The following is a 15089-nucleotide window of genomic DNA, read 5'->3' on the forward strand; positions in this document are numbered from 1 at the left end:
CTGGTATAAGCTGTGTATTTTTTCTGTGCATGCGTCTGTGCTTTAAAGAAATTTTGCAACGTGTGCAGTGTCGTTTGCAAGATTAACAAACCTGAGTTAATATTTGCATTTAAAAAGGCCTTTCCTAAAATCAGTGAGTAGATATTTGGGAACGTTTATAATATTTGAAAACCAGGTTTTGTTTCTGCAGAGAAGACCTAGGTGAGCATATGCCATGGCCCATGCTAGTGTTCTCCGCAGGTTTTCCGTTTTTTTTTTCTGTTGCACACTAGAAATGCTTACATTACACTAGAGCTTTTTAAAATATTTTCTTTTACCCGAGACCTCGGTGATAAAACAAAACGGTTAAATTCCCAGGGTTGCAAAGAATAAAAGTTGGTAGGTTTAGACTAGGTAAATTTTAATTTGAGGTTAGCTGCAAATACAGCACACCATGCCTTATTATATTGGATCCTAGGTATTAAAAAAAAAGTCCTTAAGTGGTTTTCTTGAGGAAGAAGAGAAAAATAAATATTTCCTAATTAATGACATTTCCCCCCTCCCAAAAAAAAAAAAAATCCCCCCGAGTTGCCTATTAGTGAACTGTTCTTGTTTATCATTGGAGTTGTGTTGCTTTCTCAGAACAAGAAAAGGATGCGTGTTTCCTGTAGAGTTATAAACACCAAACGTTTATAATTCTCTTTTTCGTAAATCTGAAGAGTAATGAAGTGAGGTAGCTGGAAAAGGATAAAATACCTTTATTGTGCTTTAAATGCTCTGATAAATAATGCCCGGTATATTTTAGCGACACCGTTAAGTGACAGCAACGTCAAACCTACTTTTTAAAATGTATGCATTTAAAAAATCTTCCTGCTAAAAGAAAAAAAAATTTTTTTGATTATTAAAACCAATAGTACCTGAGAATAAATGCAGTTAAAATGCACATTAAAGTGCTTTTGTCATATCTTTAAGCCTAGAGGCAGATCATTAAATATGCAATTCTCCGGAAAGCAACTGTCGAGAAAGATAAGGTGGTTAAAATACTCTAGACCTCAAAGCCACACATGCAAGAGGTAAGAAGATGTAGTCATTGAAGCATGGCTGAGGTATGACACCTCCACGGCGGAGGTTTATAAACCGGAGATGTGGCCTGCAAGTGCTACTGTACTTGTGGGCTGGGGAAGAGGTAAAAATACATGTATGTATGTTGTTTCTTCAACTGGGCCTTAATTACTAGACACAAGCAGCAGTTCAGAAATCTGGTCTCTGTTGTTGTAGAGGTCACCAAATCATTAACATTGTCAATCTGGCACTAGCTAATTTCAATAGCACCTGATGTTGCAACGCCTCCTTTAGTTTCCCCAGCCAATCAGATTCTGGCTTCAGCTGACAGATGGTCCCATAAATGGATGTAAAAAGGAGAAGCTGCAAGCCAATTTCAGCAAGGCTGTGTTCAGTTGTTCTTATCTACATCCTCGAATCGGGGGGCTTCAGCACAGTGCGCTTTTTCTTTCTTTTTTTTTTATTCTTTTGCCGCACAAACGTCCGCACTGTGCTTTGTGGATCTTTTTAAAAAAATAAATAAATCCCTGAAACCTTAGCAAATCTTTAGAAGAGTTGAAGCCTTTCAAGACCCAATATTTGCTATTAAGAATGGTTATGGTAGGTATTAGTAGATTTCAAATATGATTATAGCAGTTTTATATATATATATATATATAGAGATGTAGATATATAGTTTTCCCCCAATCTGCCTCATTATCTGTTTTCACATGAGTTTAGCTTGCTGCGACTGGTTTGTTTCTACATTTTTCTTCTCTCTGTCTGTCTGTCTGTCTCTCTCGTCTCTATTGCCTGCATATCCTTTAATAAAGGACATACTTTGTCATTGTAAGGTAATTGCGATTTCTCTCCGAATAAAGAAAAGGCTCGTTTCTAATGCACGGCTGTGTGTGGCTAACTGTGAAATGCTAAAGGAAAAAAGAGGCTTCAGTGGGGTGTGTGTGTGTGCGTGTGCAAGGGGGGGGGGTGTACAGTTAATTTCCACCTTGGCATGTTGGAAATACAAATGCAGAGCAGAGTCCTTGGAAAAAAGCCTCAAGACTGGTAATTTTGTTTTGGTGGACTGCGCAATAGGTATGGTAATTTTTAAGAGAGTGATTTATATGAGCTTCAGTAAATGCTGCATATTGTATTTCAAAGAGTTTCCTGTCATGACCTCATAAAAAGAGGAGGAGGCTTGTATGTGTTGCAGCGCCTAGTATATGTCGATTTTTGTTGCATCGTTGGGCAGCCGTACTGTAAGAAGGAATGTCAGCTTTTACATAACGCTCTTTTTGCTTTTGACACCGTGAGGGGCTGTAGGGGTCCATCTTTGTAATCACAGATGGAGTGGAATGGCTTGAAAATGGTAAGTGAACGCTGAGAGCTGGTTGCAGATTTCGTACCGTTTGCGTGCCTTGTGCATGTCTTTTGTGTAGCATCGTAGCTCGGGAGTTGGGAATAAAATCCCAGATCTTTGTTTATTTTTAGGAGGATGCGTACGTGTGTGTGTGTGTGTGTGTGTGTGTGTGTGCATGCATTTAATATACCTTAGTGTGATGGCACTTCACACTGTTTCCATTGAACATTGCATTTCAGTCTAGCAAGGATGGTCTCTGCTGACAGTCACAATGTCATTGTGCTGTGTGCCCATCGGCTCAGGCAGCAGGCGATGCCTTTTCATTCGCATTTGTGCTCTACGAGGGGTTCATGAAATCATTGCATCTAAAAATCAAGCATTGTTTCCTTTAAGCTAGTGCAAGAGTGAAGCAGAAGGGTGTGCGCTTTTTTTTTTTTTTTTTTAATGCTGATGGAAATCAAAGCCATTTCTGTGAAAATAGTATTTCTATTTTTAGCGTATTCTTCTGGCAATGAAATCAGAAACTACTCGGCTTATTCCTCCTTTATGTTTTCCTTACAGATTGTGCAAAATGGCATGATCAAATCCAACTATTGCCGACTTTGAATTTTACAGAACAGTGCAATCCAGGGGCGGGGGGGCGGGGAGGGAGAAGAAAAATCTTCAAAATTCATATCACCCCTGCTAGTTTTCTTTCAATTGAACGTTTTACAGACTTTCACTGTGGATATTTATTATAACTGGGAAACAAAGCTACGGTCTTTTCCATTCTTATAGGATTGTCTTTGTCTAGCTGCTTGTTTTGATGGGTGTAAAACAAATAAGATTAGACTGAGCAGCCGAACTGAAAGCGATAGCTGGGAGGAAAAGCCAATGAAAGGTTGCCGGGGAAACGAGCATAGGGGAAGCTGAGTGGGGGAGCAGGTGGCAATCATGTGGGAATACTGCAAACAGTGTAAAAAAAAAAAAGAAAGAAAAAAAAGCCAAAAAAAAAAAAAACCCACAAAAAACCAGGGGCTACCTCGATTATCTTTGCTGTTCTTTGTGGTAGTCACAACTTTAATTATTCTTTATAAATAGGTGTTAATTACATTTCTGGCTCAGGCTTACAGTGATTTCTGGAAATCTATTTTTAAGCATCTGTTCTTTCTTCTCTGCAAAAGTGGGTTAGCATTTTTTTTTATTTTTTTTTTTTTTTGTATTCCTGCCGTGAAATTGTACGTGCAAAAAAAATGGCAAGGCATCCTGCAAGGCAGTATTAAAAAAAAAAAAAAAAAAAAAAAAAAAATGTAAATTATATTGAATGAAGTTGACAGAGGTATAATAGTGAACTCCCACAGCTGATCGCTTCTGCAAATCATTTCTTAGAATTTTCCAGCAAATGTCCCTATGAGAACAGTAGGTAGAGTGAATTTACCCTAAGCAGTGATTTTGTGTTAAGTGATATTGGTATTTTTGCAAAATCAAACGGTTCTATGGCAGAAGCATCAGTTCAGGGGAGTTCATCGTATCCTACAGCGTTTGCGCCCACCAGAATTTATTAAAATAATGAAACTGTCCTCCCTTGTCCTCCCCAGCCCCACCTCAAGCCACACCATATTATCTACCTGCTCAACAATATCCACTTTCAATCTCGACCCGGGTACATCGCTTTTACTTTTTTAAAGGATCGTGCATCTTTTGCTAATTGCTCTGGGATGGTGTGATATGGGTGGGGGGGCACAATAATGTGGCAGAGCAGAAGTGCATCTTTAAAAAAGGGGATGGGTGCCAGGAGTGTTTAGAAGCGTAGTAGCCTGGTAAGTCGTAGCTGGGAGAAGAAAAGGTATAAAAAATGTGCTTGCCCAGAAAACGTTCATCCATCACACATCAGGAGGCACAGGAAAAACGTTCTGAGGCTAGAGGACATGCCTCGCTTCCTGTCTTAAGAATTTCCCGATTTTTGGTCGATTCGTTTTCGGGCGTGTGCGCTTTGCTTCCAGCGTTCAATTCCGATGGGAATGTTGGGTGTTAAGTTTAAAGGGAATATGCGAGAAATGAAATCGCCCTTCTAATTTGCTCTCTTTTAAGTCAGGCTTGTGCTGCGGTCTTTTCTTTAAGGAAGTAATTGAATGGCCCTCTGTAAACTGCAACGCTTTTTCTCTGTAGGGGAAGACAAATTTGGAGGTTTTTGTTGTCTGTGTGCATGTAAGAGCTGAAATGTCGTGCATGTGTGTGCACACACAGAGGCACCACATAGACACGAACAGATGTAATATGGGAGAGAGGAAAATAATATTCATTCTGTCCTCGGATCAGTGATGTTATATTCTAAAACTATGAACTTGGGTCGCGAGAATAAATTAGGATGGCTTTGATCAGGCACAGCTGCATTGTTTGAGGGTCGCAAGCAGCCAGTGCAGCTCTATGTTCATTTTCTGTCCAGCTTAGGATTTTGACAAGTATTTAAAAATAAGGAAATCCTGATTTTTCTTTTTCTTTTTTACAAAACATGTTTCTCCCCCCGATCTCCCGCTTTTCTTTGTTTTAAGATTATATTAATGAGCACAGCCTGCATGTATGTAGCGACATTCTCTCCTTGCACGTTGGAGAGCACATAGTGTAGGCAAATAGCAGTTAAATAAGTGAAATGTCATCTGAGATTGCCACGGATATTTATGTATAAACCTGTAAAATGTAAAGCCTTTTCCTGTATAAGGAAAACATGGAGAAAATATAACTGTTTTGTTTTTTTTTCCTATGGCAATATATGTGAAATTCTTACCTTGGTGAGGATATACCCCAAAAGGATGGAATTTTGCATGTAAAGTTGTTGGCCCCAGACATCAGTTTAAAATGACGTTGCCAGAGACCTTCCTGGTCAAGTTCCCATGTTAGATACAGAAATGCTCTTCCATTATTGACTGAGTTGGCAGCGTTCTTTGCTTTCCTTTTCTCTCTGTTTTACCTTTCTGTGCTTTCTCAGATGAAGTAAACCCAAGTTGTTGCTGACTTATAGTAAGACAAAGGACAGTTAAAAACGAGCTGCAGGAGGTTTTATTTGGAAATCCCTTTTGAATGGGCATGGAAATACTCTGACCATCTTTATTAGATCCTGCTAAAGGTTTGGGTTCTTATTGGAGGAAATCTAGTTGTTGCATAAAAATGATATGTTTTTAGTCTTATTAGTTATTTTTTTTTAAAAGAATGTCTTCTAGATTCTGGGGGATTCTTTTCTCATCCCTCCCCTGCTTAGTATGCTGCTGGGAGTACTCATTAAATGAAGGCTGTTTTCTGCATGTGATTGCCATACTACTTACCCATTATCTGGTGGTGGACAGTGGTGTTAGCTTTTGTCTGAAATTGCACATTATTGTCTTGCATTTCCTACCAAGGGGATTTGTTGTGTTCCTTGGTAATTTCCACTTTCAGAAAATTTCAAGCGATACCACAGGCAAGACATGAGCAGTAGGAGAGAATATGAGATATAGGCAGGAAGAAACCCAGAACTTCAAATCCGCTTGTCTGTTCCAACAATCTGTGTCTACCAGACAACTAATTTACATGCCTGGACACATTAAAATATACATTTGTTTGTCTGTGGGACAGCCGACTGGATACACTCCGATGCACTAGCAAATGCTGCAATGCAGTATTTTTTTCAATGTCATTGGGGTTTTTGGGGGAGAAGAGGCGCAAACAGTCTTGCTATGAGCAAGATGATGTTGAAAAGCATGGTACCTCTGTAGGTGAGAGGCCAGATTTCACAAAATTTGCTAATCTGTGTTAGAAAGTCACCCCTCCTCCACTGCTCGCTCGCTCTTTCTCTATGCGAGATGGATGGAAAGAGGGATGAGCGTGTATTTGTACAAGTCTGTTTGTGCATATATATCTTCCCGTCGAATTTGTACATGTGAGAGAAAATGCAGGAATTCATACGAGAACAGAAAGGGCATTCACTAAATGTAAGATATAGCATGGTCTCATTCGTGTAGTGCAAAGGTCAATACTTATTTTGAGCCTAAGACTTCCAAGTAACTTTATGGCTTTATTGGCATGCATTTTTTGTCTTCCTAGAGCATTATTTGTAGAGCAGAAAATGATTTCTCTGCAACAAGTACAGTATATCTAATCCTACTACAATTAGCATTTTCTCTATATAAATGCTTAATCTTTGCATCTGAATGTATTTAGCCATTGGGATGATGCAAAGCAGAGGAGTGGGGAAACTGGAAATTCAAACACTTTTTGCTTGCTTTTCTTCCCTCCCTATCCTTCCCCCCCCCCCCCCTTTATTTCAAATAATCCATCTTTACTTTCTAAAATCCCAGAATATTTTAGGTGCAGGGGGCTTTTATAGGTCACTAGCTTTACAGCAAGAAAAAGAAAAGGAGGCAAAAGAAGTCTCAGTATGTCACAGGCAGTAATTGTCTAAAATTAGCCATCTAGAAAAGGAAGGAAAGGCTTGAAGGGAAGAGAATGAGGCACAAACATGTGAAACCGCACCGTGCTAGTCTGGGAGATAATGAGTGATAAATTTGAACTGGTGCAGTGCCGTGATGCCCATTAATTTCTCAAAACCTTGACTTTGTAGATTTGTTACTTAGTTTGTTGTTCACACCTTTAATTATACCCGGTTTTGGATGATAGCTCGGGGCACCAGCGATGAGCCCTTTTGTTTGTTGTTTACTTAATTAAGTATTCCGGCAAAGAGTTCACAATAGCTTGGGAACATCGGTACTTTGAAATGGGATTGTAATAAGAACACGCTTTTAATTTTCATAACCACTTGATATTGTCTTCATATAACATTTACATTATTTGCATACATTCATTAAGAAAGAGCTCCGTGGTACTGCTGTTCGGCTCCTTTTTCTTTTTCTGTAACGACAATCTGTGTTTGCCCTAGCCATTTCCAAGCTTTTATCCATATCGTATCTTTGGGGCCTCATAAAGCAAGGAGGAAGCTGAGAGGCATTCTTACCTATTGTTCTACCCTTGATTGTGTCTTTGCACGAAGACAGTCTCCCTAATGAAGAAGGTAATCTATAAGAGCCAGGAAATGCTGAGAATCAGGAAGGAATCCTTAATTAAATTTCACGAAGAGACAGTGAGAATGTGGGGGGTGGGAAATAGGGTCAGTTAAATGGTCGTGCGTGCTTTCTGGAGACTAGCTACACAGGAAAATGCAAGGCTGGCTTTGACAATATTTGGAGTCATGATGTATATAAAATGCTGTAGTACTCCCTTGTTGCTAAGGCGCACACAATTGTGTCAGACATGCTGCTGTGATGGGCAAATGATGTGTCCTTGAACTCTCTGAAAAAAATTCCCCCCCCCACTCTCTCAGTTTCTTTTTTATTTAAAATAGATTTATATTAGCAGAAAACAACCCATAATGAAAAATACCGGTAACATCCAATCTAGGATATGTAGTGCATGTGCTTTGAAAAAAGATGCAAACGAATGTTGAAGTTGTAGTGTAATTTGTAAAGCTGCAAGAAAGTTGCGTGCAAAACGTGTCCGTGATTGTGTATGCTAGTAGTGGACAGTGACATTGTTGGTGGCTTTCCAGTAGTAAAAGTGTTTCAGTCCCAATCGTTTAATAGCATCGTGGGTGGATTTGCTAAGTGCTGGGAAGGATAGTCAAACACCATCCTCTGGGTTTTAGCTCCCTCATAGGCATTTGATCAAAACGTGGACTCACATGACCCATCGTGTGACCCTAGAAATTTGCGAATTACGAATTACGGTTTTTAACGAGCATGGGTTGTGCAAGTTGGTCTGTGGTGAGTCGACGCTCACTTACACTAGTCTGCTACTTTTTCAAGCAGTCCGTCTAAGCTCCTTGGTGTTTTTAGGTTGCACCTGAAAAATTACAGAATTGAACTGAACTGCAAAATTCTCATTTAGAAAACATAGTAGTAGTCAATCAAGCTCAAATGTTAAACTATAGTAGAAAGTGCTGTTTAAAAGCTTCTGGAGCTTGACGATGGATCAAGGAAGTTTGTCTCTTCTCCCCTCCTTCCCCTCTCCAAAAGTTTTTATTACAGTACTTAAAACTAGCAAAAAATGACAATTTCCTCAATTTAAAATTTGAAGTAGATCTGACTCATCTTCTAAAACTGTGTTATAGTGTACCCAGCCAGAATGTAGAGCACTGGGAATGTGGTCCATAGCATTAATTATCTGTTGTGCAGCGTTGCAGTACAGTTCCCATAAGTCCACATACTTCTTGTAACACCAGAACAAAAGTGATATTTGTCACTGTCAGAATTATTGTCTTTGTGGTAGCCCTTCCCAAAAGACAGTTTCACTTGCATTGATTTTTCCATTGCATAAAAATAACTCTTCTTCCATTTTGTAGTGTTTTGTTGGTAATATAGGTAGGGAGTTTATGTAAGAGTCACTACCTTTTAGTCATGCTTGTTTACGGGCATTTTTGATCAGGAGGCAACCTGATTTTGCATCATTATAAGGCTCTATATATGTAGAGTGGCTCTGGTTTGAGACAGTCATGGCAAACCTCACAGGCAAAATAATAATAGGTTGCTATACTCAGCTATATGTTGAAGGTTTGCTCTGTCTCTTAACAATGTCAGAATCAAAACTCCCATGGACTTCAGCAATTCAAGGTCAGATCTTAAAATATTCACAATGGTCACCATTAAAGAGCCTGCTTAGGAACTCGTAGTAAAATAGTAATGCATGATTTCATACTGGGAAATATTTCCAGATTTTGGATACCTAAACTAAGTGTTGGTAAGTGTGAAGATTGGAATTATTACAACCATCCTACTTTTACTATTGATTTTATCCTTGCCCTTCTGCTGCTGATCAATCATTTCCTTGCTGCACTGTGTCCACCATAGACTGCAAGAATCTTTGGCCCAAGACCTCTCTCATTTGTGTAAAGGAGTGGTTGGTTCCCAGTGTTTTTGGACTCGGGGCACTTCTCAGAAAATGCCAGTTCTTAGTTTTCACTCCTTTTTCAACTACAGAAAAATAATAGAGCAATTCTCTTGCAAAGACCCCAGAAGGGCAAAGTGGTTTTAATACTTTGATTTCCTGTTGGAAATCTCCCAGGTGTGTCTTGTGATTCATGTTCGCCCACCTAACACTGCTAACATTTCATGGTGCCCTGTGGCACCCTTGAAAGGATCTCAAGGCACCCTGGTTGAGAATCACTGCTGTACTTGGGGGATGGACTCAATGACCTTCTGAGGTCCCTTCCAGCCCTAATGTCTGTGAAATCTGTGAAAAGCACCAGCCATACTCCTGGCATGGTAGACATAATTGTATGTCTTTGTTACACAAAAGTTGGTGGTAATACGTGTGTACAAATGGCATTTAACAGAATGTGCGAATGCTAGAAAATCTTCCGCGTGTGTGTGCGTGCCGCGTGTGTGTGCGTGCCGCGTGTGTGTGTGTGTGTGTGTGTGTGTGCCGGGTATGCTGTTGCTTATTGCTGTTAATTTCCTTCCTGTAAGAGCAGCTGTTCCCGAGAATCATGTCTTTGCTTGATACAGAGGGTCCTGGAAAATTCAATATATATCTACTGTAGTAGTTGCAGTAGTTCTTAATATGATTAGGGATGGAAACTAACTCCATAGTCTAGCAGAGTAGCATATTCTTTTTTAGTGTAACTGGGCCAGGACAAACTTAACATTTTCTGCAGTATCTTTTACTTGGTGAGAGATTCCTGAGTGCACTTCAGAATTTGACATTGTATTTGATAATTTATAGAGCACGGTTTATATTTAACTGTAGACATGCTAATCCAGGAAAAAGAGGAGAATATTTTTAGAATCTTTTTTTTTTTTTATTGTCTGTACTTGTCATTAGCCTACTATGGAAAGAAATATTCATACATTTAGACATTTAGTGGAAAAAAATGTTGATGTTAAATACCCTCAACATATCAATGCTGTATGCAAATTTGTAATGAATGACTTGCTTGGGGGGGTCTTTGTGATTATCAACAACCTTTTATGTTAATATCCAGCCAGATTACCCAACAAGGGATCGACCTTCTCCTAGTCCATTTTTTGTACCCGTTTGGAGTCCAGCCTCCTTCATTTTACCCCCAGCGGTCAGAGATGGAGGTTATTTTTAACAGTGATGCAGTGTCACTTCCTACATCGCCATCACTTGCTTTAGTAGAACTTAATGTATTGCATTTGACGTATGACTCTGAATGACGCAGGCCCTTATTTGACTTGAAAGAGTGCCTCTTTGGGCCGTTGAGGCTAGCAGAGGTACTGTTGGAGTCCTGATGGCACAAAAGAAGATATAGGCATGAATGTATTTTCCACGATGGGTTTCCTACTCATGTTTGAAATGTACATGTCCTGATAATGCATTGATCTTCTTGGTGTGCCCATCTTTTTGAACAGGTCTTTGGGGTTCATTTATTGGAAAAATTGAGGGAGGAGTTTCCTTTGAAAGTTTAAAGGAAGAGGTCTTTTGATTTGGCCTGTGGCATGTTTCTGTATGTTCGATGGTCTATAAAATTATAGATTTTTAAGTACAAAAGAGTTTATTATGATCATTTAACCTGATCTGTGGTGAGTAGGTTGGTGTGCAAAGCTGTTTTGTCTCTTGATGGTTGCATAATACATCTGATGCTCAAGATATTTAGAGTCCAGCCTAGGTCTTCTTTTATGCATGTGATTTTATATCTAAATAAGCAAAATATTCTTCTTTTTAGGTCTTTTACCATGCAGTGGATTTAAGTCCTTCTCACTTGGTGCACAGTATAGACATTTTTTCCATAATATAATGAGACTAGAGAGCTACTTCTGTATACTAGTAGGTCATATCCACTTCTTTTTCCATGAGAATCTTCCAATAATCAATGGTTTTTGCTGTCAGTTTGTGACCCTTCAGTTTGGGATGATCTCAGTATTTATGGGGGTAGTCCATTAAAATTTTGGTCAGGCTTTGTTTGTTGCAAAAGCAGGAAGCCTTTTTCTTCCTGAAAGCACCATTGTTTTCAGAAATGACATTGTCATGGTGCAAGATTGTGGCCTTGTAAGTGATTTATATGTAGGTAGAAAAGTAGTAATATTCCTAGTTTATAACTAATTCATGCAGTGTCCTTTAGTATTGGACAGGGAAGTATACAGCTAACACAAGATGGAAGAGGCTTCCCTTCCATTGTCATCCCAAGTCTGATCTTGGTTGGTTCTGTACCACTTAGACTTGAAGGCACTGGAGTCCATTCACAAGTTGTTGGCGGAGGAAAATGTTCGTGTGTGTTTAGTAGAATTATCTAACTATAGTCGCCAGTATATCTTCAGTAAAGTCCTACTGAAATGAGAATCCAAGGTATGTTTGAAAGAACTGGTGCGGTATGCACGTTGCTAAGCCATCGGTTTCTTTGTATGCCTTCACTTCAATGAAAAACAGTAGGGTATAATTTAAAAAATGCTTTGAGCCCAAGTCCTATGGAAATGGATTTGACTTCTGAAGTCGCTGAAGCACGTTTGAAAATGTTACCTGATGTTTCTAGTGTATCAGTTGCTCCAGATCTTAGACGTTCCTTGCTCAGCCTTGTCTTCTCTAGTTCTTGTTAGTAGGTGTCTCCGACTTTTCAATTGCAAATGACATAGCTTATAATATGGGAGGTTTGTTTAAATTTCTGTTGGAGTTTAAAATATGAGGAAAAAGCATATCAAGCAAAAACGGTTGACCACATTAAAGCTATGTCAGTTTACACCCGCTAAGTACCTGACCAGTTACACTTATCTTTAAATAAATAGATACACGTGTGTGTGAAGAATATACCTGGACACAAACAAAAGAAGCATTAGAATTTTTTTTTTTTAAACTGGCAATGTCATTAAATAAATAGTAAATTTGATCTAATGGATAGAGGTTGGGTGGGAAAGTGCAAGAACAGAATCAAATTCTAAAAACAAGCCAAAAAAAGGTTCCTTGTCCTGTACTTGTATTTTCAGGTTACAAGTTCTCCAATCTAAGAGAACCTTTGTGCGTCTGTATCTAACAGAGTCCCGTATTGATATTTTTTGGTGCGCACAATCTTGGCTTGCATCGCACAGCCATTATTGTAGTGCTCTGCTCTTCACTGAGCCAACCACCATGCTACAAAGTATAGATTTTAAATACACTTCTGGGTATTCAACCTTGTAACTGTTAATGCATCATTTAAGAAGAAAAGGGTAGTCTATAGGAGACCTCTTCCCCTTTTGTGGGGCTCACCACCTAATATAGCATAATTTTTTTGAGGAAGAGGTGAGAAATCCCACTGTATAGTGGGATTCAGAGCACCCAATCAGGAAAAACTGGCTTCCTTGTTAGGAGACTGTGTGCGTCTTTTTTAGCACTTCCTTGTCCTTCAGCTGCATCTTGAAAGAACAAGCAGGGGGAAATGAGGAATGATACAGACTGATCGAAACAGCTTGGGAAACTCGTAGGTACAGAGTAACCTGACTTTAGAGTGCCAGCTTAGCAAAAAGAAAGGGTAATTGGAGAGGAAGGAGGCGTGCCTCGGGAGGGAGGAACCTGACCTGTGCGCCTTTGTTCTAATTTATAAGATGTACTGAACTTCATGTGTGTGCCGCCCATGGCCTCCTGGGAGAACCAAGTGGTTGGTTTCTCGTACAGAGTAGCCTTTTGTTCCAGATGTCCTGGCTCCAAGTTAGGACAGTTCCCTATTATTGCTCTTTGTCAAGGTCTGTGCCAGCAAGACCTCAAGGAACTATAAGGGATTTGAACCTGAGCTAACTGTAACCCATGTCACGTGCTCGGAGGCTCTTATTTGCCACGCTTTGTGTTTTGCTGCGGCATCTCTCTTCCAAAGCTCAATTCCAGTTTGGAGCCTGTAAAATCAAAGCCGGATTCTCTATTTCTGTATACACACGTCAACCTGAATGGCATAGAAGATTTTTTTTATATATATATTGGAGTGTGTGTGTGTGTGTGTGTGTGTGTGTGTGTGTGTGTGTGTGTGTGTGTATATATATATTCCAATGAATCCAGTGTAAATAGAGACGGCAGCTCAACTTCTGGGGCCTGGAAGTGAATCCACAAATAAAGTAGGCTGCTTTGAATAGGGTAACCCTGATTTAGAGCTAGGCAGGTCACCTTTACGTGCTCCACAGCGTGTTGTACCTTTTAATTCTTCTTTCCAACGGGATATATAAAAGCTCAGAAATGTTCAGGATGTGGTCTCCTGCTCTTGCTGGATGTTTGTGGCGTATTAAAAATAGAACCACATAGTATATATAGGGCTTCAAAAAAAAAAATGGAGAGATTCTTGCTGGCATGAACCTGTATGCTCCACTTTATGGCACAGTAAAGAAGCTGTGGACAGGTATAAAACTTTTGCTTAATGGAGGCACTCGAAGGACAAGAAGAGAAACGGCGTGAGGGTCAGGTAGTACATACATATGAGGGCTCTGCAGCTATAGTCTGCTTCTGTTGGGTGGGGTGGAAAAAACCCCACAATGGCTTTATGATTAGAAACAACCAAGGCTGCAGTGTTATAAGCCTAGGTTTCTGCATGTGTGCAGGACTTGCTGCAGATGTAGCATGGGCTGGAAAGGGAGGCCAGTGGTTGCATCTCTGCTCTCCATCCTCGTTGGGCTGCTTCTATTGTCTGAAAGTATTGCCCGTGTGCAGTTGTACAGAAAGTGTCATTTTCTCCCTCTTCGTTGCCACCCCCAATATATATATAAAGAGGGAGAGATGACACAGAGGACATGATGTACCTATTTCGTCTCTTCTCAATAATTCCAACGTATTTTTACATGCTTTGAGAGGAGCTGCTGCTCCGGGTTTGCCTGTTGTGTAATTTATTGACTGATAACAACGTGGGCTTGCAGCCTCCTTTCATCTCTTCCTCTCCCGTACACTGAATATTTGCAAAGTCTGAGAACTAGATGAACTGGAGTGTGTAGGTTAAAAAAAGAAGCCATTTTTACAGGCAGTAAAATGGAGAACTGAATTTGTTGCACAGCATTAGCATGCCTGCCACAGTTGCAAAAGAGTTGGGAGGAAGAGTGGTGGCCTTTCAGATTAACATGTTGACCTGGGATACGGGAGATTTAAGGGATCCGCTACAGATTTCCTGTATGACCTTGGGCAAGTCGTTTAAAAGTCTCTGCATTTTGCTCAGCATGTTGCAGAGCAGTCCCTGGCCTTGGCCTGACTATGTGTTTATACATCATCAAGCACAATAGGGCTGGGGTCTCAGTTGGAGACATTATTCTAGCAACAAGCAGTAGTACTAACATATTTTACTTTCTTTGTCCTGCTAGATGCCACGCAGTTGGTAAAAATGTGAAAAGAAATCTCTCCATTTCCATGCATCATCTTGCACAGAAATGTATAATTCCAAATCTTTGTCCTAAAGACATTGGGAAGTTTAAAAAAGAAAAGAAAAATGCTTTATAAAAATAGTGATTTTACTGTATTATGTATTAAAGGCTTGCCATTTTGAAACGCATGAATTTGACTTTTTGTCATCTTGGATCACTCATGTTCAGCACAGTTATGGCACCCTGTAATTGTGAACTTGCTAAAAATATTTGAATATCATTTTAACACTGTTAGAACGTATTTTGGAACCAGTATTTTGTATTAATGCTGAAGCTTAAAACCTGTATAACAATGACTGTCAGTTCAGGATATTTTCTTTCCTAGGCTAAGCCCTTTTTACTGCATCAATATTTGAAATATTAAATACATCTTCCATAGGAAGAGC

The 15089-nt window shown here is 39.6% G+C and overlaps 1 protein-coding gene across 3 annotated transcripts in view; it reads left to right on the forward strand.

The window, feature by feature from the left end:
• The window catches only part of LOC102369995 (ELAV-like protein 4), a 108970-nt gene that overhangs the window by 32593 nt on the left and 61288 nt on the right, over positions 1 to 15089 (forward strand). The window lies entirely within an intron of this gene.

Source organism: Alligator sinensis, unplaced genomic scaffold (assembly GCF_000455745.1).
Source record: "Alligator sinensis unplaced genomic scaffold, ASM45574v1 scaffold256_1, whole genome shotgun sequence".
NCBI classification, from domain to species: domain Eukaryota; kingdom Metazoa; phylum Chordata; order Crocodylia; family Alligatoridae; genus Alligator; species Alligator sinensis.